The sequence below is a fragment of the Ornithodoros turicata genome, chromosome 3 (assembly GCF_037126465.1).
Source record: "Ornithodoros turicata isolate Travis chromosome 3, ASM3712646v1, whole genome shotgun sequence".
NCBI lineage: Eukaryota > Metazoa > Arthropoda > Arachnida > Ixodida > Argasidae > Ornithodoros > Ornithodoros turicata.
Window position 1 is genome coordinate 105,181,975 of NC_088203.1, and position 27,421 is coordinate 105,209,395.

Here is a 27,421-nt window from a genome sequence, read left to right on the forward strand (position 1 = left end):
CAAACAGTACTTTAGTTGGCGGGCGTAGACAATCCTATGTGCGCTGAGCCAAGGCTGAATGCGGCACGACCCTAACGTCTGCCTTGAAAGTAACTGGTTTGTCGCCCACTTCAGCTGTGATGAACCAGTGTTCGTTCATAAACGGGCCGAAGAGCGTTTCCTCAAAGAAAGCATCTTCCAGAGCGGCATTGCTCTGGTTAAGAAAGCGGCGGCCCAACCGTCTGCCACGTCGAGTCTCCCTTTGACATGGGTCACATTTGAAGCTCACTAGCTGATCGACAAATTGAGGCCAAGGGCCCCATCTTGTGACACATACTGCATGTTTTAATTCCCTCGAGCTGGACATTCGCTCTCGTATTAGTCTGACTGTGTCCACACATTTGCACATCTCCCGTGGCATTGGTGTTTCCCCTCCTGCCTGGCGCTGACGTTGTGCTGTTTGAGACGGTTTATTTTGTGAAGTTGGAGATAAGTCACTACATCATCGACAAATAGTGCAAGCACGAAGTGAGCCTCCATTGTGAGGTTCTGACCGAAGGAGAAATTGCCGACCTTTGATTGCTTCCGATTTCCTGGACACGTTACCTGCTCTGTCCAACGCTAGGGAAGAACCCTGCTGAAGCTCTTCGCTCAGGTTCTTGTTTCGCGAGACTACGACCAGCTGGTTACAGATCAGGCCGTCCCTCAGCGGCCCGCAGTCACTAGTTTCGGCCAGCTTGTGTAGGCCCGGGATGAACTGTTAGCAGTTTCATGGTCCCGCTGACATCGTACATTGAGGCGCGCTCACTGCTAGCTAACGTTGACCCTCGGAACAAAGGGACGGGTGAAGTATTCCGTGAGTTTTTCGTAGCCGTTGACTACATCATCTGACATACGAAATGAGCCCAGGATGTCTTCGGCCACGCTACTCGTCGCATGCGTTTTATTTATTTATTTATTTACAATGCCCTACTGCTCCACCTAGGTGGCATTGTGTAGGGGAAAGGAGATAACTCGATGACGACACAATCACAAGAATCCAATCACTCTAACACACACACGTGCATAACTTTTCACAAAAAATGGCACTTGAAGAAGAAACAAGGTCACGAGGAAGTCTATTCCATTCTTCAACTGTTGTAGGAAAACAAAGAATTATTGAAAACGGACATATGCAAACGATAGGGCTCAACCTTACAATCATGGTCTACACGTTCTGAAGTGTAACTCGGTGGGAAAACATGGTGCCCTCGAAGAATGCCTGTAAGTCCGTGATATATGTGCGATAAAAAAGTTTAATCGAGATTGCCTCCTACGGCATTCTAGTGAAGGCCATCCCAGCATGGATCTCAGACGTGTTGATCTAACTTGAGGAGAGTAATTTTTACTAACAAATCTAGCGCATGGTTTTGTAGTTTTTCTGGTTTTCGCCGAAAATTTACTTCAGGAGGGTCCCACACCGCGCTACAATATTCTAAGGACGGTCGGACATATGCGTTGTAGAGAGTTTCTTTAATGTCTCCAGGAGCCCTTTTGAAATTTCTTTTAAGAAAAACCAATGTTTTACAGGCTTTGCTTACAATTCTGTTTATTTTGCGTCTTCAGACCCTGTGTGAGCAGCCCTGAAATCAGAGCCATCTATAGGGAGAGTTTGGCCATTCTCTGATCTTTTGCCGCCTCGTGGGTGGAGCCTATTTTGACGTCAGAGTCGTCGTTGCGCCGCCCAATAAGCCCTGAATCCAAGCGGAATCCGCTTATCATCCGCTCCATATTGATGCTGTCCGCCAGCTGGTCGACAGCTGCGTGGTCGCGCTGGATGTAATCTACAGGAATAACCGGCTTATTTATTTATGTAAATAAATAAGCCCCTTATGACCCACAGGTGCCAGTGATAAGGGGGCTTTGTTGCCAAACAGAAAGAGTTCAAGGACGAAAGGCTTTCGAAGCAAGAAGTACGCACGTGTCTTCTTCCCTTGGAGTGTAAAACAGCGAACAGCATCAATATGGCGTCGGCCACCGGTTGACGACTGGATAACAATAGAGAACCACGAGGGAGGTCGTTCAGCAGTGACGTCGCATGACGCGCTTTAAGTTAGGCTCCTCCAAATGGATAAACTCTCTCTATAAACGGCTCTGCCTGAAATGACGCGATAGCGCCCTTTCAACACCAGGACTCCTGCGGCCATTCTTGGGGCACAATAAATTCATTCATTCATCCATTCATTCATTCATTCATTCATTCATTCATTCATAATGATAAGCGCTCTTCGCGATAATTTCTTCCAGCTGTTTGGGTGCCGGAAATTTAACCTTTCCGGTAGTTGAACAGCGAAGGCGTTGGAGAAACGGGCAACTGTCTTAGGCCTTCGGTGCCGTTGCTGGCTCTCACTATTGGAGCCGTGGTTGCCACTATCCCGCTTCAGTAATCCAGGTTCCCCGTATACGCACAACACGACCACAGAGCTAAGCACGGTTCCTCATAAAGTCCCCGTCTCTACATCGTTCGGAGTCCCGAGAAAGTTACGGACAACGGTCATAACCACAACACAGCTTACAATTAATGAAGCCTGCAATACACATAGCCCGCTATAATAAACGCAGCTTCCTGGCCGCAGTTTTTGGCCGCTCGTATCACGTGGTGCAGTTTGAGGATATACCATTTTTACGACTTGCATTTCCGGTTTTATACGTCCCCTATCCGAAAAGAGGTGGTACGAGGCGTTTCTCCTTCACGGGCAGGCAATCGTAACCAAGGGTTATGCCGTGTACGGGTGCTACAGTGGATCTATAGTGTTCGAGACCGAGATGACGGTTTCTAAATGTCGTTGGGTTCTTGTCCGAATATGGGGTCATGACGGGTGCTGGTTAGATTGGTACTCTGTTAGTTTTGTATTGGATGCACGTTTGTCCGAGTGTGGAAGAGAGATAAGAATGAGTGAATCAGGCTCTCAGGAAAGTGCAGAAGGCAGGAAAGTCAAGTTGCGTCGCTTTGCTTGAAGGAGCTTACTCGACCCTACGCAATTTGTCCTCACCTTATGTTATGCGCGGAGTAATCCGTGCTTGCGCCAGCATGATTTCGGGGAATCTTCGTTACTAGTTTAGGCTGCCAAAGGGGGACAACGGACAAAGCAGAAGACACCGCAACAGAAACAGCTTACTCTCAACTGACGAATTTAATGCGAGGAAACAAAGATCTGAACTACAAGATATGATGACGTCAACAGCAATGACAGCAGGTTTAGCACACTCAAACGGCGATATCACGATCTGTGCGACTCTGAGTAAGATAATCAAATTCCGCAGAGGGACAAGGCAATGGACGGGGCACAGACGCGATCGGGGACCATGCTGAAAAATGTTGAAGGCCTCGTGTATCTCCCTCACTGTCTGAGCGGGATGCTTGGCAAGCGTGCACGTGCGGTCAAATAACGGCGTACATGCAGCACAAGTGCCGAATTATTGATTTTAATTTATTTATTTATTTATTATTTTGGAGTTAGACTCTCGGCAGATCCACTTGGTATTGAAGGGGGCTGCTGGCTGTACTGTGTACGACAAGGGACACCCGAGATCTCGGGGATATATTGATGACAGTCCCAATGCCAACGGTGAAAGCCTTCGGACGCACAAAAGTTTCACTCGCACGAGTTCGACAGAGTCATGTTCGTGAAACCCCAGGACAAGTATCGCGGAACCCTGGTGAGCACGCACGCACGCACCACTGGAGCTGGTCCACTCTTTCTTGCTGTCCACATCAGTCCACTGCTCATACACTCTTCAAAACAGGACCGTGCAACTACTTCCGAGCGATCTGCCCTGCCGGTGTGGCGGCATGTTGCTCGGGCGATAATGCGTCCTGGGCCGACTTCACGAATAACTGTGTCAACGTTTGTCTAAAAGCGCCCAGGGAAAACGAGTGTGCTGTTTATGGGGGTCTTCCCTAGATTCGAACCAGGGCCACCTCCCAGAACAGCAGCAGAAAACATAAACAGGACTTCACCGCATATCCCGCAGCTAGTCAACCATCATCCCGAATGACATCGTTGACATGAAAGTGGCGTACGCCTTTTTATTAATTGTCACCAAAGGGCGTGCGCCCCGCGCTTTCCACAAATCAAGAGTGATACAGGTGTCTCTCTGTACAATGGTTGCCTTCAGCGTGCTATGTGATGAAGCTCTGTTTTAAGAGTGGAGCCGCAGTTGTTTTACGATTCTAACACGCGCGCACGCACGCACACGCACACACGCGCACGCAGACAGACTGACAGACAGACAGACAGACAGACAGACAGACAGACAGAGTTGTATTCCAACAGAAAACAAAAACGAAAAAATGTTTCAGCGCTATTCACTGCAATCTTCTTGTACGAAGCTTATAGGACGGCTTTGGTGAACGAGGCAAAGTGAGTGACGGCTCCTCTTCCAATGACACTCGCAATGCATAACTGCATATAACATCACAAAGCTCCGGCGAGTCTTGGCGTACTACAACCTCACACCTGGCACCCCGTCCTGCCGGAAGGCAAAGTTCGAACGGTCGGAGTAATTGGGGCGAATATTTTCTCATTAAGCGGCAGAATTATACGTACACTAACCTTGGCTCCCGTGTTGTTCCGTTTTCTTTTTTTTATATATATCGTAACTCGCAGCGCACAATGTCTCATTAATTAAGCCGAGTAGAGAAATTAAGCCTCAGAGCGGAAGCGCCCCCTGTGTCAGACAAGACCTCAGGGCTTAGCACGTGCGATGCATGTTCGGGTGCACACTTCCAAATAGGCACTGTTCTTCTGTCGAGCTTCAGACGGTGTCACTAATTTGACGGGGAATTAGAAAGCAATATCGCAGTTGAGGGAATCATCAAGTGAAAGTTACCGGAAGGCGCGTTCCAAGAAAGTCATTCAATAAATGACTTCCAATCGTAGTGTAGTCACGATGTGAATTTACTATTCTGGAAAAGAAGCCACCCTTATTGGGGTATCCGACACCATGTGCAGTAGGCTTTTAACCGAATTGATTCGAAAATTCAATTTGGCAATGCACGCTTACAAAGAGGTGAGTCCGGACCCGAAAAATGTCACGCAAGCGCACCAGCCCGTTCAGAGCACTGTGCAATGCGGCATCTGACTTAAAAAAACGAGCACTTCTTTTACTTCCGAGCATACAAACTACAGGAACATTATGTTACTCGTGGCCTTTAGTTAATAGCAGTTAAACGCACATCAACGCAACTGTTGACCGAATTGGACACAACAATTTGGTTCGACCGAGTACTCTCAACCGCAGCTCCACCTCGGTGGCGGTGACACGAAATGCTTCCTTGCAGATAGTGACTATAATATCCGTGCGCTCTGCGATGATTTAATTTACACGCGTGTTAGTAACCACCTCAACACCGGGATATCCTGACATCCCAAGCCTAGTACATATGTACTTTTTGTGTGTGTTTTGTTGCGTGTGTGTTCCATAGCTGGGCGTCCTCACTCATGGGGACCCTCATGAAGACGCCTCACCCTCACCTCACGACGATGATGTGAGGGTGAGTGAGGACACACCACGCTGAATGTTCCTCACGAGGACAGTCGTGAGGCATTGTCCCTCATGAGGCCCACCGTGAGGGCCCTCATGAGGCCAGTCGTCGTGAGGCCATCAATACGTGAGGGTACAGCGAATTCCGTGAGGGGCCTCACGGATGAGGCCGTGAGGCCCTTTGTGAGGAACCTCACGGATGAGGCCATGAGCCCTTTCGTGAGGAACCTCATGGATGAGGCTGTGAAGCCTTTCGTGCCACGGATGAGGTGATGGGTTCGGGCTCCTCTTTGCTGATGCCAAACACTAACGTTAAATCTCACTGTGACAGTAAGAACTGTTACCAAATTTATCCAAGCACTCGACGAAACCCTTAAACAGTTGAATGCCGCGCAGTATCATTAGTACCAACTACTGACACAGTAGTTCAACGCCGACGTGTCATGTGAACATGACGGAAAGTTCTTTTGAGGCTTACGTGCCTACTAGTGACTTGAAGACACGTCACGCCATAACGGTATTCACGAGGCGAGACTCGTGAGGATGAGGGGTCGTGAGGCCATGAGGGTCCTCATGAGAAGAATGTACGTGAGGCCATGAGGGCCGTCATGAGGTGCAGATACGTGAGGATGAGTACTCGTGAGGCCATGTCGGTCCTCATTAGGCGAAAGTACGTCAGGACATGAGAGCCCTCATGAGGTGAGGACGCGTGAGGATGACGACCTCATGAGGTGAAGATAAGCGAGGCAATAAGGGTTGTGAATAGCCTCATGAGGTGAAGGCATGTGAGGATGAGGATGGTGAGGCCTCTCGGGATCCCGATGCCCTGAGATGAGGTTTGTGAGGGCAAAATTTAAAATGGAATGTGAGGGTGAGTGTGACTGAAGTTTAGTTACTGGTGAGGAAGATTTGGTGAGGGTGAGTGAGGCCAATAAAGTCCGTGCTTCGTGAGGTGAGGATGAGTGAGGCCGCTGGAAAATGCCCACCTATGGTGTGTTCTGTTTTGTATCTCTATTATTTCATCATTGCGTCATTGAGACGCTTCCAAGAAATGGAGAAACATGCCCGTGATGGGTGTGACCAGCTCCACTGTTTGTATGTAAACAGAGATTCCGCGGCGTCCTTCTCTGAGCGCTCTGCGGAGGCGCGCGCTGGTACACCACGTTTTATCAAACGTTCAATTTCAACCCGCCAATCAGGATGACGCGTAGGTATCCGCGCAGGTTCGCGGATATAACCCACGCACACCTCTATAGAAGCTCACATGCTTCGCGTACTATCCTTCCGAAATAACATATTCTTTCGAACGAAGTCTTTTAAAGGAACAGTGAGGTGACATTTAACATCGCTCGAAATCCGGCCTCGTCTGTCAAGCTGTCCACCAGGAGTCACCATGCAAAATATTTTCACTCAGCGGTACATATACAGTGAACCCTCGTTAATATGACCCCCGATAATCTGACATACGCGCTTTACGACCATACTCCTGGGGAACAATGCAGTGAAACCTCTGCAAATCCCCCCGTTAATATGACAATTCCGCCTTATGACCAAAATTTTCGGCAACGACCATGGTCATAATAACGAGGGTTCGCTGTAATAGGCAGCTGTGCAGACGAATTTACAAAAAAAAAGGGGGGGCGGAGCAAGCAGCCGCTGACGGCCGGCCGGCATGATCCTCGCGTGAAGGGGAGAATGCCCCGTTTTTTTGTTTTGTTTTTTTCCTTCGCAGCTCACGCGCCGCTTATAAATGCTTGAACTGTGTCGCCGTACGTCACTGGTCACGTGAGGGGAGTAGCATACGTCACGACGTCCTCCTCCTTTCTGCGATGCGCTGTTTTCACGAGGAGAAGGATATGTTTCAAAGATGCGCTGAACAGAGCCCTCGCGCTCGCATTGTAGGTCACCTTCGCCCATCATTCTTTGGCGGGAACTCATGTTGTGCGTTGGAGAACGCTCTGCACCGAAAAATGAAAAAAAAAAGGAAGATGGTGGTCACCTCGCTGCTCCTTTAACTTCCCGTCATATTGATTTTGAATCAATCCATTATTCTTCCTTGTTTACGAAATCAGGACCAGTACTAGAAAAACAGAAAGAACATGAAACCACAAATGGAATGGTTTGGATACCCCTACATGGAAATTGCACAGTCTCGGGCAGGTCATTTGGGCTAGGCTTAAACCTAATGGAGGGAACAAGCTTTCTCGAATGCGGAGCACGCACTCTGAAGCGAGCATTGATCGCTGCTTAAATTCCCAGGCTTGGCTACATTCTTCCAAAGCACAGAGTGGCAAACCCAGAACAGTTTGACCTTGCATGAGGAGCGTTCGCTCAACCGATACTGAATTTATAACTAGGGTTCGGGTTCTTTCGGAGTTTATTTCCGGTCATATTCGAAGGGGGCTTTTCTCCAAGTCCGTTATATCCCGCCGTTTTTTAGTCGTTTATTTTTTAAACCTGAGCTAATATCCGCAATTCGAAGAAGAAGAAAAGACGTCTGTAAAACGACATACAGAAAGAATGAGAAGCTACCTTGCATTAATGTTAGGCTACACAACTGGCAGACCATAACGTCCGTATCACCACAATCACCTGGCATCTCGGAAGCGGGACTTCATAATCTCGACCCCAATGACCTACAGGTGGCGTACCGAAACTCCAAGATGGCGGACGAAAACAAGTCTCCCGAGTCGGCTGCATTATGTTCGCTTCATGAAAGCGGAATTCATTTTGTCTGTGGGTCATCTCATACAGTGCAGTTCAACCCAGAGAAATAGGTAGAACGTTTCCTTTGTCGGAGTTTGTTAACAAACGTCGGAAGTCGAGTGAACAAATGGGGCATTGAGAATGAAAGAGAGAAGCAGGGATTAGCTGATGGAGAAGAGTCACACGGCATATGTTATATGGACTAGTAGTCTGCAAGCAATTGCATTTTTGGGACGTTCTTTCGATTGCCCCGTAGTATTTACATGTGAGTGTTGCAAAGGAACAAAAGCTCCGTTAGAAGTGTAGTGTCTCCAGAAGTTAAGATAGTTATTTTCGGAACTTTGAGCCACAAGTAATCATAAAAAAAAATGCCATGCACAACGTAATGTTCACATGGTCGTTTGCAAGAGCTCAATAGCACACTTTTGGTTTCGTGTAGTGATGACAAAACATATGCTCATAGGGGAGGGGGGATATTCGTTTATTACGGAAAGGTCAGCCTGACGAAAGGTTGGCTTGCTATTCCTAAAAAAAATAAGATCGTCTAATCCCTATGCGAGGATCAGCTAGGAACATTGATGTGATCATATTTTCAAGTTTTATGATCGATTGAACTTCCTCAAGAGCGGCACATTCAGGGCATGCATCTACGATGGCTTTGAGGACTGTAAACGGTACACGTATAACTACTATGGTCATGTCTGCATTGCGCGGTCGTTCCAGTGAAGCTGCCTCGGGGCATGGCTGTGGTGTGCCACTGCATGCCCTGTTGCTGTTCTGGATGAGCAAAGTAGTGCTACTTTGCTCATTTTGGTGGCCTTGCTGTGCCAGCAGAGCGAAGTCACGTTCTGTGAATACTGGTTGATGTTCTTTTTCAAGACCAACTATACCCAAGGGCTGGATTCCAGTCTTCTGCGGGTTCTTCTGTGTATGCCTTTGCCTAGGTTTTATTTGGCGCTCCTTCATTCAGACCTTTAGTTTCGCCTCCTTCTAGCTGGTATTGGACCTGGATCTTTCGCTGGTGATGCGGCATTGTTCCCGGAATTTCGGACAATCTCTTGAGGTTGCCAGGTGCTTTCCTTTGCGGCTGATACACAGGGGTTCGCAGGTGGACACGCAGGAGCCACGTGGTAAGCACCACAATTAGAGCATACTTTCCTACGGGTGCAACACGCCGCTACATGACCGTATCCGTGTATTCATACGAGCAACATACTCACGGAAGATTCTAGCGGAAGAAAAAGCGAAAACACTGCTTACAGAGCCGAAGTTCCGTCCCGTGTTGTGTTGAGTATTCACACGGTGCGGAATACCGGGCGTGGCGTACTGTGCATTTAGCAGACGACACTTAGCAGACGACTCCGTCAGCGTCTTTCCCTGTCGTCTGCTACGGAATATCTTGTGGCTGTGGCGCAGGATATTCCCCATGGTTAGCAGTGTACGTGAAGACACGACGCTGAGCGCTTGCCCTCACGTGACAGCAGAAAGCTATGACGTTTTTCGCATCTTCCGCTTCTGGGGAAATGTCGCTCGTGTGAATACACGGTATCTCATGCAGTTATTGCACTGCGTCGCACGCGGCAAGTAGTTCTTGATTTGCATTGTCAGGAGGTGAAGACTTCTTGGGAGGCATCTGGCCAAGGAACGTGAGACTGACCGCCCCGACGTCCTTTCGTATTCTTCCTGCTGCGAGAGTGGGCGGATCAGATTAAACTGATTTCATTATTTGGTCGTCAGTCAGTGATGTGTCTATACTCCCATGATGACCCCTATAACAGGAGTTAAATGGACGTGGCACGAAGGCGCGGACAGCGAATGAGCATATACGGTCAATCTTCAAGAGGAGTACCTTTGCAGAAGCGGCAAGAACGTCGACCGCAATTATATTCTTTGAGTAGTTTGGTCGTATCTCCTTGATTCTCCCAGGAAGTTAAGTGAGGCGAGGAACTGGGAGAGCTTCAGGTGATTCAACTTGGCCAGGTTTGAATTTCGGTCCACGATGGCGAATATTACTGTATAGTTCCTACCAAAGAATCGATTCGTGCGGAGCTGCGGTTGCTTCCTTTTCGGGCACGTTTCGGAACGTCGTGGAACGATTGTTCATCCTCCAAAGAGGAAATCAGATATGCGCCGGTTCTCACAGGTAAGGTCCTCCCCGACCTTACTCTACGATTGATCGCAGTGTCAAAGTGACTTGCTCTTCTGTGGAGGACGAAATGACCTCCATGGCTCGGAGGGATGAACCTGCCTTATGCTGCCGCCCTCCGTGTGCAGTGTCGCCAGAGCAAATATCTCATTACATAAAAGGAATATTCTTCTTCTTCTTCTACCAATGAGATAATGGCCGTGAGCCACTAAGGGAGATTGGCCAGGACAAGAGGGGCGTGAGATGTTTGTTTATGTCTGTGCAGTAATGATGGGAGCTAAGGCCAAGTCGGATCCAGGAATATTTCGCAGGAGCAGAAGAATCGTGCGTGCGTACAGGCAGCTTCTTCTTCTTCCATCGTGCTCATAGGATGTTAGCTATAACCCCGTCCTTTCCTTTCTTTTTTTTTTTTTTGTAATAAACATGTACCCCGTCACCCACCCCCCAGTAGCGTTTGCAGAACTTTGTGGTTGTATGTCAAAGGTCTACGAACAATACATATTTCACATGAAATGGAGAGATTGCAAAGAGGATAGCAGAGTCCTGGGTCGACTTCAGGGGGAAGTGTGGCGGCATCCGCCTGGAACGCCTACCAGACAACACCACAACACACCACCTCAGCATGACCTGGGAGCTGCCGCCAACGGGAAGACTCCGAATCCACTGGTCCATGCCAGTGGTAACGTGTCATTTTTTTTAGGAGGAAAGGAACCCACATGTCGATCCGGTCGATGCCGGTCAGAGACACGGCATCGAGGCATCCATACATTCATCGCTAACCAGTAGCACTTTAAACTCCTCCTGCAAATCTCCACTCTAATCTATATGCAAATCAGCAGTTACTAAAGTCCATCTACATAATGTAGTAGTGGTGTTTCGTTGTAAAACAAAGCAAACAACTATGAGGAAAAACTAACCTCCGAGCAGCCAATTCAAAACACAGCCTAACCACGTTACCGCACGAGTGTCGGATTCCCATAATTTCATTTTTCTCGGCACATCCATCACTAGACCATAATCGCATTTCTCTTACGGCGAATTAAAACTGGGGCCTGTCGAGGCTTTTGAATCTCATTCGCGTCAGATGGGTGCGTTTACCTCGCAGCCTTTGCTTCGTGACGTGTCAGAACATTTTCCTGCTTTAATATCATACGCAACCCGCGCGCCATCATCACTCTTGAAGCCACGGTGCGAAACACTCAAAACAGAAGAGCAAGAAGGACAGAAAACAAAAGGGGAAAAGTCATCTCATTACAGTCGAGATGGCAAGATAGATTAGTCAGCTTCTCTAATGATATTTTCCGCGAGATGAGTTGTTGTGCAACTCACTGTGGAGTGCCGAAGAAACATGTTTGGCCTAATCTCAAGCACTAATCTATGAATTGATGAGAGAGGCTTTGCAGTGTCCTTGGTTTTTGTGTAGGGTGATTGCTTCCATGCAGGATTCGTTGAGAGGATTAGCAGCATCCTACGTGTCATGATGAGTCGAAGAATACCTTTTTTTCTTTTTTCTCTCGGTACAGGGTGCTGTGTGCACTATTAAATTTGCATCGATGAGCTGCTGGGAATCAGAATCGAACGCCAGTCATGTGTTGTCCTCCAGAGACGAGCCAAGTCAAGTTCAGGACTCGTTCGAAAACGATAACAGTACGTAAGGTAGCCATCCCTGAATGCGATGTCGCCATATGAAGCTTTACAAAGTTGTAATGAAGTACTCGAAAAAAGTAGGTTATCGAGAAGGATTGAGTGATGCGGTTCAGCATCAGAGCAGCAGGCCCGCGGCGCCTGTGGCTCGACAGTCTACGAACTCTACTACGAACTTCAGGAACATCAGGGCTTATTGTCCTTTACACCAACCCGTGCGGCTGACATTGCAAACAATATATTATTTTCCGACTCGGTACTTCAAACGAAAATGTCACTTGTCTTCGCAGTGGAGCCAATGTCTAGTTGCCGTTTCGCGCAACTCTGCGGAGGTTGTAAGTGATCTGTAAGGTGTGGTCGCCCAGTGACCAGTGACCAGTAGACAAAATTCATTCCTTTTTCACGAAGCACGCCAATTTGTGCATATTAAAAACTGAAATAAATTAATATAATTCGACCGACACCGCAGTCCCTACACTCACTTTCCTCGGGAGACTCGTCCGCCATCTTGGACTTTCGGGGCGCCACCTGTAGTTCATTGGAGTCGCGGTATTCATCATCGGGTGACTCGTTGCGTGTGTATTGCAAGCAGCAGACGAACGACGGCAGCCATGATGACGATAATGTATGTCTCATTTCCCCTCTCTAGCAACGTGAAGTAACGCTTCTAGTGGCTACTGTCGTAACTAACCCTCAACCGGGCTCTCCTGGAGACAACCGACGTACGTTCAGATCCCTATCTGTAGTACTAGCAAGTGGCGAAAACCGACGGACAGCCAGAGCAAAAGAAAGCGCCAACAGTCAAGACGATGGTGACCACAGCCGATATGTTTCTGCTTACTACATGACACGCGCAGTCTATGTGAAAACACATCACATTCTTAGACAAACAACACATGACAAGCACATTGAACCAGGGGCAGGTTAAGACACTCGCTTTGAGGGGGATTTCTTTGTCGAAGTGCGTAGCGGGTTGTCCCCCCACCCTCCTCCCCCAGATGCGCCACTGCTTTGGACCTGACGCGTCAGATACCTCATCCTTTTATAGCATGCCCTAAAGACCAATGAGCACAATGGGAACAATCCGGGGTAGTAGGTATAGGTTCATGATGAGGAATAGCAGCAAGAAGAAGACACCCTGTCTACCCTGTCCTTGTCTTCTTGCTGCTATTCGTCATTATAGGACCAATGAGAAATTTCCATCAGTGTCGCGTTTTTAATGTTCCAGGATTTAGCTCACTGAGTCCCCTGGCCCGTGTGCAGTGTCTTTATAATAATGAAATTGGTGACATTGACGTTCTTGATTGTAAAATCTGTGACTAATTAATTTTCCACTGTTTTGTACTAACCATTGTATATTGTATACCATATTAGAAGGCAATCGCGCCGTTTATGAACAAGCTAATAAAAACTATATAACTATAAAAATTATTGACTCCTCTGCCGCATCGAGCCCTAAACTTGCAATCGGCGCACTGAATCTTGGACCCCGTGCGCACCAGTGAAGAGGCAGGGCAACCACAAAAAACGCCGCAGATGTTCTTCCTTCCTAACAATACCCAGTGCATGTATATCAAGCCACAAAATCAATGATTCGGATTTTAATGGCTGTATGCAACTGAAGCTAGTTATGATATTGAATTGAAGCGGGAAGCCTAACTAGTCAATAGGAGAAGTCGAACAAACACTGGCGTATAATTTTAATGACCCGAATGTAGCTTCGGACATGTAAAGCGCTATGCACATAACGGTTGAATAATGTGGTTCGATTGGAAGGATTAATGGTGCGCATTAATCTCTAGTGAGAGCCCTTTTTTAAGCGACAGCCCTAGGCCGTACCAAAAGCAGAAGAAAGAAAAAACGCAATTCCCACGATTTCTGATTACGTTTAAAAGCAAAACAATACTGCAATAGAGGGGGGGGGGGGGGATATGCAATTCGCAGTTAATTAGTTAAAAGTTTCTGCCGTGACGTCACAGTCAGAATTTTTTTTGGGTGTCTGCACTATCACGAACGCGGTAAATGCATTCAAGAGACGAGTTCTCAAAACAAACTACGGTCGTCTGTATCCCTGGGGGGCGGGGGCGAGGGATATGGAGGTTTATTAAATGAAAAGGAAAGGCCACAGACACAAAGGTCGGCTTGCTATTCCATAAGAAAAATAAAAAGGAACCAGATAAGTCACAGTCTAAGGGTGTTCACAATCAATCGTGAGCTGACGTGCCTGCTTATACCTACGTCGTTTCCAAATGGATACATAAAAATGATTTGCCGAACTCGAAACTACAAGGCTTTGCCAAATGAATGAGGCGTATGCGCCTGTGCGCACCTGGCCGTCGTACACAACATTAATCCCCTGCCCATTTACTGCTGCTTCATACTGTCCCTTTCAAGAAATAGTCTAGAGTTGTCGACTGATTTTGAGATTAAGTCACGTGTAGACGACAAATGCAATTTTTAATCTGGTAGGACTTCGTAGTCTTGTAGATAAACGAGTTTCAAGGAAACATAAGGATGAACCGTCGCAGCTTGGCGAGAGCATCTTCGAGAAAGCAGCTCAGTTAACAAATTACCAAACAAACTTACATGCATTGGCGCAAATTAGCTATAGCGATCTGATGCGTTTTCTTTGGAACCTCTGAAAAAACAACTAAGCTGCTAGGTTATAAACGTTATTTATGGGACGCGCTTTTGCCTACTTTATGTATGGTTGGTCAAGAAGCCTCTTAGGCTCTGGTGCAATATGGATCCGACATTGACATTCAAGATGCCAGGTAGCTTCCCTAGCAGCTTCGCTTCACATGTGCGTCGCCTACGGCTCAACGTCGCCTTCACCGCCTTCACCCCTGTGTTCCAATACGCACTCCCCCCCCCAAAAAAAACAAAAAAAAAAAACGTGTAGACGCGTACGTTACCTCCTCGCTCAAGACCGCAAGGGGGTGTAACTGGCCTCGTTACCACCTTCATGGTAGGGTGATAAAATCCTGCAAATCTCGCGACTGTGTTCATTTAAGACAAAAGTCGCGTCCCTTCAGCCATCCTCGGTGGCTCAGGGGTTCGAACCCGGCCGAGTTTCTTTCTTATTCTTATAGCGCTTCTTATATAGTCTTAGTGCGCAATTATCCGCACTTTACCCACCACACACGTTTTCGTTTCATAGTAAAGATTATTATATTATAGTAAGATTAATGCTCAGATTATTATTTTTTTTAATCTTCTCTGGCTAGTCTATTTCCGAGCACCAAATGCTGTGCATTCCAGTTATTTGATTTGTAATACAAGAGCCACAAAACTTTTTCAAATCTGCACCATCCTATTCAGTGATCATCCACTGATCACCCTGTGTCTCTTTTGCCTTTCCATTTTCAGCGTTCTGATTTTCGGTCTTTTGATAGGATCAATACTTACACTCAATCAGTCTTAATAAATGCATTGCAGTTAGCAACAGCTATTCAAAAAAAAAGAAAAAAAAAGAGGAGATGAAGGAAGCTCCTAAAACTCCTTGAACTTAATCTGTATGTATAAATGAACAAGATAAATTAAAGGAATTTGGCGCGCTAGAAGATCTCGGAGCAAAAATTCCGTCTCATGATGTGCTGATTATTACCCGGAAACTTCAGTACTATATTTTTAGACACTCCTTGATTTTCACAGGGTACTTCACATTACACCAAACCTTTCCAGCGTAGAGTCACTAGTTCAGCGGAGAATCCCCAGTGAACCGGAGCTTTTCCTTATCTTCGTTAGTAGGCCTCCCTTTCGCATTGCAAAAACAGACGGATACAGGTTTTGGGTCATCCGACGCGCAACAAGCAAGGAGTGCCTCGAAATAATGTGATCGAAATCCCCTTTGAAAAATACACTACTGTAAATAAATGTTATCTGCCTATAAAATGCACAGTTGTGTGCGGGAAACTGCCATAGCGCACTTAGACTAACCTAAACATGAAAATGCAAACGCCGAACTTTTACTAACCTAATAATAAGCTAACCAAAGTGCTGTTCCGTCGTGTCTGTCCCTCTAAGCCTAAGTCGCCAAAAACGTGGCTCTACATACATACTCGTCTCTCATCCCTAATCCCCAACCCTTTTTCAAGTAATAATTGATGTCAAATAATAAACATTTTCGACAAATAAATCAGTCAAATAAATAAATGACATCTTTGGATGACGCTCACTGGGTGGTGATCCTATATCGAATATCGTATCTCCTGTATGGTATTCTCCTATTGTAGGTCAGACACAGACTTTGCAGTTGATCTCTCATACTTTCGATGTCCATGAACCGTATCTTCAGCAGAAGCGGAGTTGTACGGCCATGAAACAATGAATAAATGGGTGTACAGCTTTCGTTGTGCATAAACATCGACACAGAAAAGTTGCAGGGGACAACTGCAAAACCCGTGGCTGGCCAACTGTAGAAAAATACTAGCATCCAGAGGACGATATCACTAGCGAACTAGTGCAGCGAATTATATCGATTTTATGTTACTCATTGAATTCAATTTCAAATCACGAGAGCGAATGGTAACACTTGGTCGGCTGTGATGTGCTCCATCGGCTATATCTGCAACTACCCCCCTGTATTTTTTGGCAGCGCAGGTGCTTGTGGGACCTTTTTTTCCGTCCACACAACCAGGGACCTTTTTTTTTCTCTTATACCCAGCGAATTTCGAGGTCGTGGATTTCGCAACCGGGAATATCGAGGTCCTTCCAACCAACTAGTCCGTCTTTCTATGCTGAATTTCACGAAATATCTTTCTAGCAACGCTGTGCCGTACAACGGCAGTGGTGTTCCCGTCGCAACGCGTCCAATCCAATCCAACATCAAATGTCTGCAGTTATAGCGTAATGGGTACGGAAGAAGGTGCTCTCGGGTGTTACAAATTCGGTTGTTTTCATTGTAATACTCATACATGAGAGGGCTTCCACTTTGGAGAGAGAAAGTGAGAGAGAAACAGCAGCCGATACAATCGTTCACATAAAAGCTGTGCACAGTGTTGTACCGTCGAGAGTGCACGCTTCTTTTGTTCCGAACGACCTTAACACGGAGCAAGGTCTGCTATTATCGCGGAGGCCCACAACCACACTTTTTCTTATCGTTTTAGCGTAATAAAAAATAAAATCCACCAGGCGGCGCACACGAGCTGAACAAACCAAAAGATCAACGAACCAAACCCAAACCAATAAACGCATTGCTTGAAACAAAAACGATACAAGGCTACATCAGTTCCCTAAAGAACAGAACATAGACTCGCATTCAAAATGCATAGGCATGCAACAAATGCTGCAACGATGCAATTCTATGGGCCAGACCCAAGTGACTTCGTCCGCTCGCATTTCTACCCGGTTTTGCCTTCGTGTAAATCGATAATGCGTACTGCCGTTGTCTGCGATAACATGGGATTTGCACCGCTGGTGGGAGAGAAAAATTAAAAATTCCGAGGTTTACGAATAATGCAACGGAATAACGGGAAAACTGGCTGCACCTGGCACTGAATTAAAATACAAAGATGCCCGTTAGTTTGCGCTCCGCCCGTATTCTGCTAATGAAGGAAGTTCATCAGAGACACATGCGAAGCTCGTTAACGGAGTTGAAAACATAATGAATTGTAAAGTTGCGAAAGGGGCTCAGATACACTATGCGAGGGAACGTCAACGACGACGAATGTTGCGGGAATAGGGGACGAATCGCGGCTGGTATTAGTTCTGACAGTCGGCAGAAGAGGGCATTATGGTCAGGAGTTGGATGAAGCATCAGAATATGCAACCTCTTTTATACCTTCACTTACTTTTATTGCCATTGTTACCTTTATATGGAAGTAACCGACGGCTGCGGAGACGATGCAACCCACAACCGCCTTGGATGCGATAATTTTAAAAGATGTTATTCTGTACCAAGAACGACGATCGAGACGGATAAAAACAACCACCGCTGATACAGCATCTATTCCTTGGTAATATCTTCGGTGCCTCATGACTGAGAGGTGCTCAGTTCGAATCCTACCACGCTGTGCGGTGTTTTGTCTCAAGTTTTCCTGGGGATTCTCCAGCAGAATTTTCAGACGAATGTCCGGAGTGTTCTCCCTGAAGTCGGCCCAAGAAGCATGCTAACGAAATCTGTCTCGCGCCCTTTCCCGCTTTTCTCTCTACATCTGACCGCGTCTATAGCCTACACCGCTCATAGCCATTGGTGCTTCGCGTTGATAACAGGGGATAATGAAAGATTCCAAGCATCACTGATATCATATATGACAGTGGTCACCCCCGCGTAAGACATTGCGTTCAACATGCCGTGTTCTGCCAACGATGGTTCTACGGATATAACAATACTTGTCAGTCAGAAAGGAGAACTGTATCTTGGGAGAACAGCGCCCATGGCGAAAACTTGCCAATGCGCCTGATAATTATTAATTAGATAATATTATCATACCATCAAATAACAAATAAGAATCCAGCTTGCAAATAATATAATTAACGAAGTAAATCACATAAAACATAAATTTAAAACACCATTACAAATGAATACGGCACTAAGAAATGACAGCTTAACCGTCTTTGCCTTCACTGCATCAAATTGGTGTGCTCGTTCTGACGAAAAACAAGCAACGAAGTCTTGATCTTTATTTCACACAAACTTTCACGTAGGAGGCATGTCAGGCTACATTTCTTTAGCCTCTTACATGAAAGCTTGTGTGAAATAAAGAAGAAGGCATCACTGTTTGTTTTTCATCAGCAGGGATTTCCTTCCCTCGTCATCCTCTCATACGAACCTCTTTAGAATGGGGTAGGGTCCTGCACTCAACGCAGGGAAACATCCCACATCATCATCATCCATTCATCTATGTTGTTGTTGTTGTTCATGAGCACCGTCAGCTTCTTGGACGTCGACTGCATCCTTCTATAATGTGACCAAAGATCTCTTTCTGCACTCAGGAAGGAAAGAGCACATAGTCTGCCTTGACCAATGGAGACCCTTACATACGAAATATTAAGTCTTAACTTTTCCGTATCATATATCACAGTTGGTGATGGACACTGCAATTGAATTGTTGCACTCGAAATTGGATTGCCCTTCAAGTACACTTGTCAAGCTTCAGAAGTCCAATGTCGCGGTGTTCAATCATCGTTACGAGTGATCGAGTCCAGTTCACTATGTTTACTTTCTATGTCTTCAGATTCAATCAACCTTCCCCCTCTAATGTTTTCATCGTCACCTACTCTCCTTTTAAATTTATTTCTTCCCATTATGTAAGCGAGCTCCTGCTCAAGTTGCGCCCAGGAAAAGTTGTCCCCACTTGCGACATCCTAGATACGCTTCTGAGTAACAGCATTGGGTTTCTTCTTTGATCGCTCAATCAATATGGTGCCGCACAGAAGGTACTGCTTCGGTAAACATACAAGAACGTTAAATTGCACAACGAGATCGATGTTATCAGAGGAATAAGTTGTGACCGCGCTATAATGGCAATACAAATACCGCAAAACCTTCAACTTATTCCCGTCGTAATAAATAAACAAACGAACATGTTATTCTGGTCAATAACACTCACAACCGCTACCTTAACCACTACGGGGAAACCACTACGATGCGAGGGACAACGATAACGATCACCCACATCTGGGCGCAACAAATTCGTGACATTCATCGATGAATACTTACCCTGATAAGTTCATTGACACTCGTCTGATTCGTGAGACAACTGGACATATAAGTCACTGGTGCGTCCAGTTTTTGTTACGTGTGTCGATCCACCCTTATACTATTACATGCATTTTGGGTATTGACGCGCTCCCTGGAACTGAATCCTACCGGCGACAAGTCCTAGTGTAACGTCAGTGTAGTCTAGTTAAGTCTAGTGTAAAGTGTACAGTCGCTAATACCACAAACGTGCAATGTTTTCACGTGCAACTCGAAGCAAAGTATACGCTCCACTTCGACGTTTGCGACCTGATGCGCCAATAAAACCCAAATCAAATCAAATCAAATCAAATCAAATCGTCGTCTGCGACGAAGTGGAAGTGGAATGTCAAGTACGCCGCTCATATATCCACAGTTGCTTCGCTGCGCTAACACGGAGTAAAAAAATGACATGAACGTATCGAGCACGTTGATCACGTGATGTGGATGTATAGATAAATCGTCATATTGACGGGAGGAAATCTGGTGACCTTCCGCAAGCGCTACCTGACGATGGGACCAAACAGTTGTCTAGTGTTGATAATGCACTGTTTAAGCCACAACCTCACGCATTACGTGCAGCTCCTGTTCCTTCCTACATAATATCAGCATATCACATAGACATTCTGTATACTCAGATGAAACAAGTTTACGACAATCGTCCCGGAAACACGATAAGCCAATCGTGTTATTAATTTCAAGTGGCCTCACATACGACATTGCTGGGCTTCGGTCAGCTTCCTTTATCGCACCGTTTCCGTAGAGTGCTTCCGATCTGCTAAAACCACGATATACCTACTTAGATACTAGAGACCTGGACATATGGCAATCGGCTATGGGAGAGCAGGGTCATGGGGTTACGCCAGTGGCCGCTAGAAGCGCCACTTGACATTATTAGGGAGAGGCCGTACGCTATCCGCTACACAGCCTGTTGCTATATGCACGCGTTAACATCTTCTTTGTCGTCCACACGGCCCACCATACATTGCCGCTGTTTCTGCATATCACGTGGTAACGAATAGTGCCATAGCGAAGCGGCGACCACCAGAACTACTACCCCGGTGCCGGGACCTTTGCGCATCGTCGTGGGTCGTGGCTAAAACTCCCTGATGTCTTATCTATAGCGGACCACTGTGTTCAGCCTTCCAGCTATCCTATACACATTTCTTCAACCTCAAGGCATCCTGAAATGTCCTGCCCTCGTATGGAATGTAAGCTGAGCACGCGATTGCGCCAAATGAAGGCCATCATGGTAAAGTCCAACACAACCCTGCAGGGCCGTCAACCGCTTGCGCCTTGGATCGACAAAGAAAACACACGAGACACTCGAATTTCAATTGCACCGGTCGTGTGTGTACGTTGCATTTCAAATGAGACATGGACGATCAATAACGGGGAAAGTTATTTCTTTCGGGAGGGAGAATTCTCATCGCAAGCTGTTCTATGTCGATGTTAAACGAACTCCCACATAAACGTAAATAATTATGGAGTGGATCGCCCAACTCTTTCTGGGAATGTTTTCCCCGAAATGGAGAGGTGATGAGAGGCGAGCGAAAACTGACGTGGGCACCTAACGGGTTTTCTTACCTAATATTTGAAAAAAAAAAGAAAAAAAAAAAGAAGAAGAAGGTACAGCTATCACTGACGAGATTTGCTGGTTATTTGTATTTGTGGCGAGGTTTCGCGTGTTCGATTGCTGCATGGAATTAAGACGTCCCACACAAGCGAGGCTACGTTGTAAATCAACCACGAAGTTGTTAGAACTTAGTATCGATTTGTTCCCAACCATGACGTCACCTGCCGTTATCTATTTTTTTATGCGCGATTGTTGTTCATAACAACAACTTTATTTATAGATGATGAGGAAGACGATGATGGAAGGACATGACACTCGTAAAAAAAACAAACAAACAAAAAAAAACATTGATAGACAACACGTGACTCGGCTTTTTCCTATCAGTAACTTACTCAAAACAATGGAGATGCGTAAATCAGGGTAAATAATGCACACTCAACTGAAATTATTCGTTCCCAACAGCAACTGTTTCCCTATGAAGCAAATCCACGAAAGGCAACATCTACCGTCTCCTTTTTTATCTTCTTTTTTCGTGTTCCACCGGCCTCAGTGGACTATTTATTAACATGTCCCCGTACTGATTTCTATGTTGCGGGCTCGAACCCGGCCCAAAACTTTAGCGTTCATTTCGAGCAGGGTACAGGTCGCTCAGATACGTCTTACGCGTTTTTCCGCGAGGGGTGTCAAATACGGTGTGCCGTGCGCTGAGATTTCGGGGTGGCAAAATTAATCTTAATAATTCATTGTGGCGCCGCTGATGATCGTAGTTGTCTCGTAACATTAAACCACGAATTGCTAATTGCAGTTTTTCTTCTGGCTGTACGGTGGCACTACCATCGCATTATCCAGAACAGCCAATCACTGGCGCTCTGCTCAGCTCCCCTCCACTTCCCCTCCTTCCTTTCCCGCGTTAGGCTTCGCAGTTCTCGTTACGTTTACAGAGTGCAGATAATGGAGCGCCTAGTAATTTCAAGTTTACCGACGGAGTCTCCCCCCAAACACCTGTTGTACTCATGCCCACCGCAAATAATTGCTACCGTTGCGAAAAAAAAACAAAAAAACAAAAAACGCATGTACAGTCACTACAGCACAGTATACGACACGACGAATAGGATAGGGGAGTCCCAAGCGGACTCACCCTCATCCCATCGTTTGTTTACACGAATTCCGCCAGAGGGCATGTTCAGCGCGTTCCGTCTGCTTATACTGCATATTAACTGCAGTGGCAGCTTCCCATAGTGAGAGGGAGTAACTAAGTTTGTTATTCAATGATGCAAATGATGATGGAAACCCTGGGTTTCATGTGTAAACACGAGTGCGCGGTAGGTTTTGATTGCTACTGAAGAGGGGATGACGCGAAGTTTCCAAAGCTTGGCGGCTCTGTTTAGGTCCAAATATGGAAAGCCCACGGCAAGCAGGAATACAGTATATGCACCACAGATGGCATATTACTGCTTATGCACATACGTGTTCGTACCAACATTTCCACACATAAACCAATAAGCAAATTTGAAAAAAAATAATAATAATAAACTATCGGATGCATTGTCGCATTGGTATTCGCGGGCCGGTATTCTTCGTTCGTTTACGCGTACGTGTCGATGTCACTGACGCTGATGTTTTCTTACAGATCTTTTCTTTCTGCACACACGACCAGGTAAAAAAAAAATATTTTAATCTCCATACGCTCGCTCGCTAGGATTGCAACAATACTCTGCTCTCTGTACCTCGATGGCATTTCCTCGGTCCAGCTGTATTACAGTATAAATTACATTATTCCCTGTTTTATCATTTATCTGTTAAGTACAATGTTATCGTGTCTCGTTGGTTATGCATACCTCGATAGGTAGCTCGTCAGTGACTTATTTCTTACCAAATTCACCGCTTCCCAAGAAATTTCAGGATCACAATTTTCCGAACAGTGCTGTGAACTGCAACAGTCGTATCTATCTGTACAGAGGCCATACTGCGTTCAGCATAACCTTCTACCCAACAACAGACAATGCTGTCTTTCCCTAACACGAACTTATTAAAAAGGACCAGATAATGAAGCGCACACACAAAAAAAAAGAAGAAGAAAAGAAAACAGACCACGAGGAAGCAGGGACGCTATCCTACTATACAACCAGCTGCACCTCTGTCAGATAAAGAGGAATAAGGGAACAATACACGGACTTCGATTCCAGAGCGAGACCGAATCATGTTCCTCATTCAAAAGAAAGTCGCGGCTCCCACAGAATGGGCCATCCGCAATGACGTGGACAACGCCATTGTTGGTAGAGTCTATATCGGACCTCTATCTTGGACATTCCATAGCGTAACTCCATTTGGAAGGACGGCGGAAGATAGCGAAGGATTCGTGCAGTGGGTATTTCGTGCACTTTGTTGTCCTCCGTCGAAAGGAAGAAAACGCGAGAGTGGATTGGCGGAAAACCTCCTCGAGATCTACCGCACGCGCGTGGGAGAATTTCCTAACTCAGACGTATGTGCTTCTATACGTAAAGAGACTTTACCAAAGTGAAACTGCAGTGATATACTGTATAAGGTTGCACAAAGACGTCTCAAAGGAAAATAATAAAAATAAAAATGATTTGATCGGAATGATTGATTTAATTGTGAGTGTGCATTCATTTTATTTCTTCTTGGGCTCTTTTCTGTTGCTTCCTTTGAAGCCGAAAAGCAAAATATACACCACGGTCCCAAGCACGCATATTCGACATTTTCGTTTCTTTTGGAATCGTTTTCATGGACGATATCATTTGGCACGCCCACCTTCGACATATTAAGTCGAGCGGAAAAATCCGAAAGGACAAAACGTGGAGAAAGAAGAAAGCAATCCTCTGTTCAGCGCGGCGGAAACATGACTTCCCGCCACTGACAGCTCGCAAACAGAGACTTTTCATCTCTGGAAACCCCTCCCAACATTGCGGAGGAAACTTGGCCGATTTTTCACCCGTCTTTCTAAAAAAAAAAAAAACACATCTTTCCTCCTTTCTCTCCGCGTGCCAATTGAGCTTGTGTTCGACACTGTCCGCGAGTTTATTGTTTCAATAAACAAGCCCCCGCATGTTTTTCCTGTCAACGCAAACAATACACGTTTTAAAATATCACTTATTTACGGCCTTCCGAAGGCATTCTTTTCAACGACCTTAAAAGCTGTATGTTGTAAAAGCGCTCGTGTACACGTACGAAAAAAAAAAAAAAGAATGAAAAAGAATTCGAGAAAATAAAACACGTTTTGAGACCGGGTGTCGGACCGTGTGTAGCTCGGTTGTTTTCGATTTTTTGCAAGTGTGCGAGATTGGTGGCGTTCGAAGGACCTCGACTGGACGTGTCGTCAGTGTATTTCCAAAAGCCATCGATTGTTCCTCTGCTTTTGTATGCGTATGTGTTAGCGCCGCGAAGCAATCCGGCTTTAATCATGAGCCCGGAAACTACCGGCGGCGATCGGAACGCTATGCGTATTCGGCTACGCTTTTGACCGTATAGACAGTTGCAAAGCAACCTAGTAGATACAGTTTCAGTAAAAGATTGAGCAAGAAATAATTGGTGCGCACATAAACGCTGTCGTGTTTGCATTTCGAATGTTGTCCATGGTTAGGAAACACAGTAATTAATGGACGATGAACGATGAAAGTCACTGAAAAGGTTAGCCAGCTGTAGGAGTCGAACCCATATCTTCTGGATTGCCGGTCCAGGGCTCTACCAATTGAGCTAAGCTAACACGCCTTCTCAGCGACTTCCAGGGTGCGTCATCTGAAGGGACAAACCAGCCACACTCTCTCACTCATCCTCCTTTCACTCTTATAATTAATGGACGTCTTCCTGCTCACACAAACATCTCTAGGGTTCCCAGACTACTCAACAAATGAACAAACAAGCTGCACAAAAAAAGTTTGAAAAGTGGAAGATCCAAGAATCTGATGAAGGTAGATTCAAGTGGAAGAACGGTCTCTGTTAAAAAGATAAAACTAATGTCTACTTTTATTTTTTCCCCTTCCGCTTTACTGTTTCAGTACTTCCTTTCTAAGCATTTCTTTCCACGTACCCTACTTTCATCACTGTTACCTGACGTGCGGTACGCATAAGTACCCCGTTATGCTGTAATTTGTTGTAGCTCAATTGTTGTGCTTGTGTACAGATCATTTAACGTCGTTCTCATATCTCACATCTAATGTTTCGCGTGTAATGGGGCACTGGTATACTGCTCTCCATAGGTGAATCACCCCCTGTCATGGTCACGATTTATTTGTCGTTGTTGTTGTTGTTGTAATTTTGTGAATGAGAACGAATTATTGTTGAAGAAAAATTAATCTAATTCCGGGGGATGTATTGGCTAGAGATGAAAGTGCACGCAATTAACTTAATGAAATTAACCAAATTTGCAGGCTCAATCGGATGGTCCCAATTAAAAGGAAGTCACTCAGGTTGATTGCAACGAGATGTCCTCTTGTGGTCTGTGGCCGGACAGGAACTGCCGGTAACGGGTGGAGGAGGAAGGAGAGGTGAATGTGGCCGCTCCTACACTTAAAGAAATTTCCCCCGTATTGGATCAAATGACTCTAAAACGACCGACCAGTCTAGCCAGAACTTTTCATTAAACTGTTCGCGTTCTACTGCAGTTTAAGGGTAAATACTAAGTACAGAAACAGCACTAGCTCCATTGAACGTTCAAATTTCGGAGAAACCGAATAGATATAACTGAAGAATTGCAGTTGACGAAACGCCACCATCGGTTAATCGAAATACGGCTATTGGGCTTTGTGAAGCTTTAGTATGGTTATGCCTACCTTATGGTCATAGTATGGTGTTTGTACTCCGGTGCTCCGTTCGCCTCATCTAACATTACAATCAAGTTTCGGTCTCTCAGCGCCTTCGTCTTCTAGTGCGATATACTTCGAAAAAGATAATATCAAATTAGGATACCAAACGAAAGTAAAAAAGGAATTAAGATGTACAGCGAGATCAAAGGCTATACCTCCAGAGGTAGTTTTCCTGCTTGATGACAATACACACATTAACTTCACAGCCCATCACAAAACAATTGTGATAGAAGAATGAGGGTCATCATGAGTGCATTTGTTGACCTATTGTAGTAGCACCAATCAAATGGGCGATGGCGATTCCTAGTACGACAGAATCCCTCGGGATCGAATGGCTCAAAATTTCAGCTCCAGAAGCGCAATACGATGGTTGGAAAGGAAAAAAAAAAAAAGCGCGGAATCGGGCCTGAACCTTCGCCATTGAGGCAAGAGAGGTGAGATAGAATAACTGCACCATCTCCAAGAGGATGTAAGAAAGTGAGCAAACACATCAAATTCTATTTTCGCGGTACTTCTCCCAGTCCCCCTATTTCTTTTTTGTTACACCTGCGTGAAGGTGGCAGTTTACGATTTGCTGCTTGGATTCGCAGCGGCATTTCCCCACATGGATAGGGCGGAAAAAGCGCGGAATCAAATTTGGTACCCGCGTTAAATCCCGTGGGGTTCTCGTAGGAAACCTCTCTTTGTTGGCACGCCAATACAATTTACATTTTGTCTCCGCGCTACGTAAAAAAAATTGCCCATCGGGGAGCCCTTCGTATATAGCAGGGCAGCCATACGTGACGGATGATTCGTACGGTTCGCATCGCAAACACACAGAAAGTGCACAACGGACGCACGCACGATGCACAGAGGGCGCCACCGGAGTGAGTATTTCGTCCCTGAAGTGGCGTCTCATTTCGTTCTACGACCCCACTTCGTGGAGATGAGGCGGAGCAAAGTATCCGGCTTATAGCATTGCGCTCTTTCGTCATAATATCATTGTGCTTAGCAAATGGGCCGAACACGATGCAGCACTCTAAAAACAGAACTTCACCGCATAGCACGCTGTAAGCCAACCACTGCAACGAATGATAGGGTTATCGCTTCTGATTCGAAGAGAGAGGGGGGCGTACGCTTTTTTTGTGGCAATTTGGATATATATGATCATTGCCACACAAAAGGCGTACGCCCCCTTCTCTCCTCGAATCGGAAGCGATAACCCTAACATTCGTGGCAATGGTTGGCGTACAGCGTGCTACACTCTTAAAAATGAACTTCACCACATAGCACGCTCCTAACCAACCATCACCCCGAATGACAACGTTCTCGCCCTAGATTTGTTGAAAACGGGAGGAGGA

General features: G+C 45.9%; 1 long non-coding RNA gene across 1 annotated transcript in view; it reads right to left on the reverse strand.

Annotated features, from left to right (window-relative positions):
* The window catches only part of LOC135387611 (uncharacterized), a 104,573-nt gene that overhangs the window by 15,533 nt on the left and 61,619 nt on the right, over positions 1 to 27,421 (reverse strand). The window lies entirely within an intron of this gene.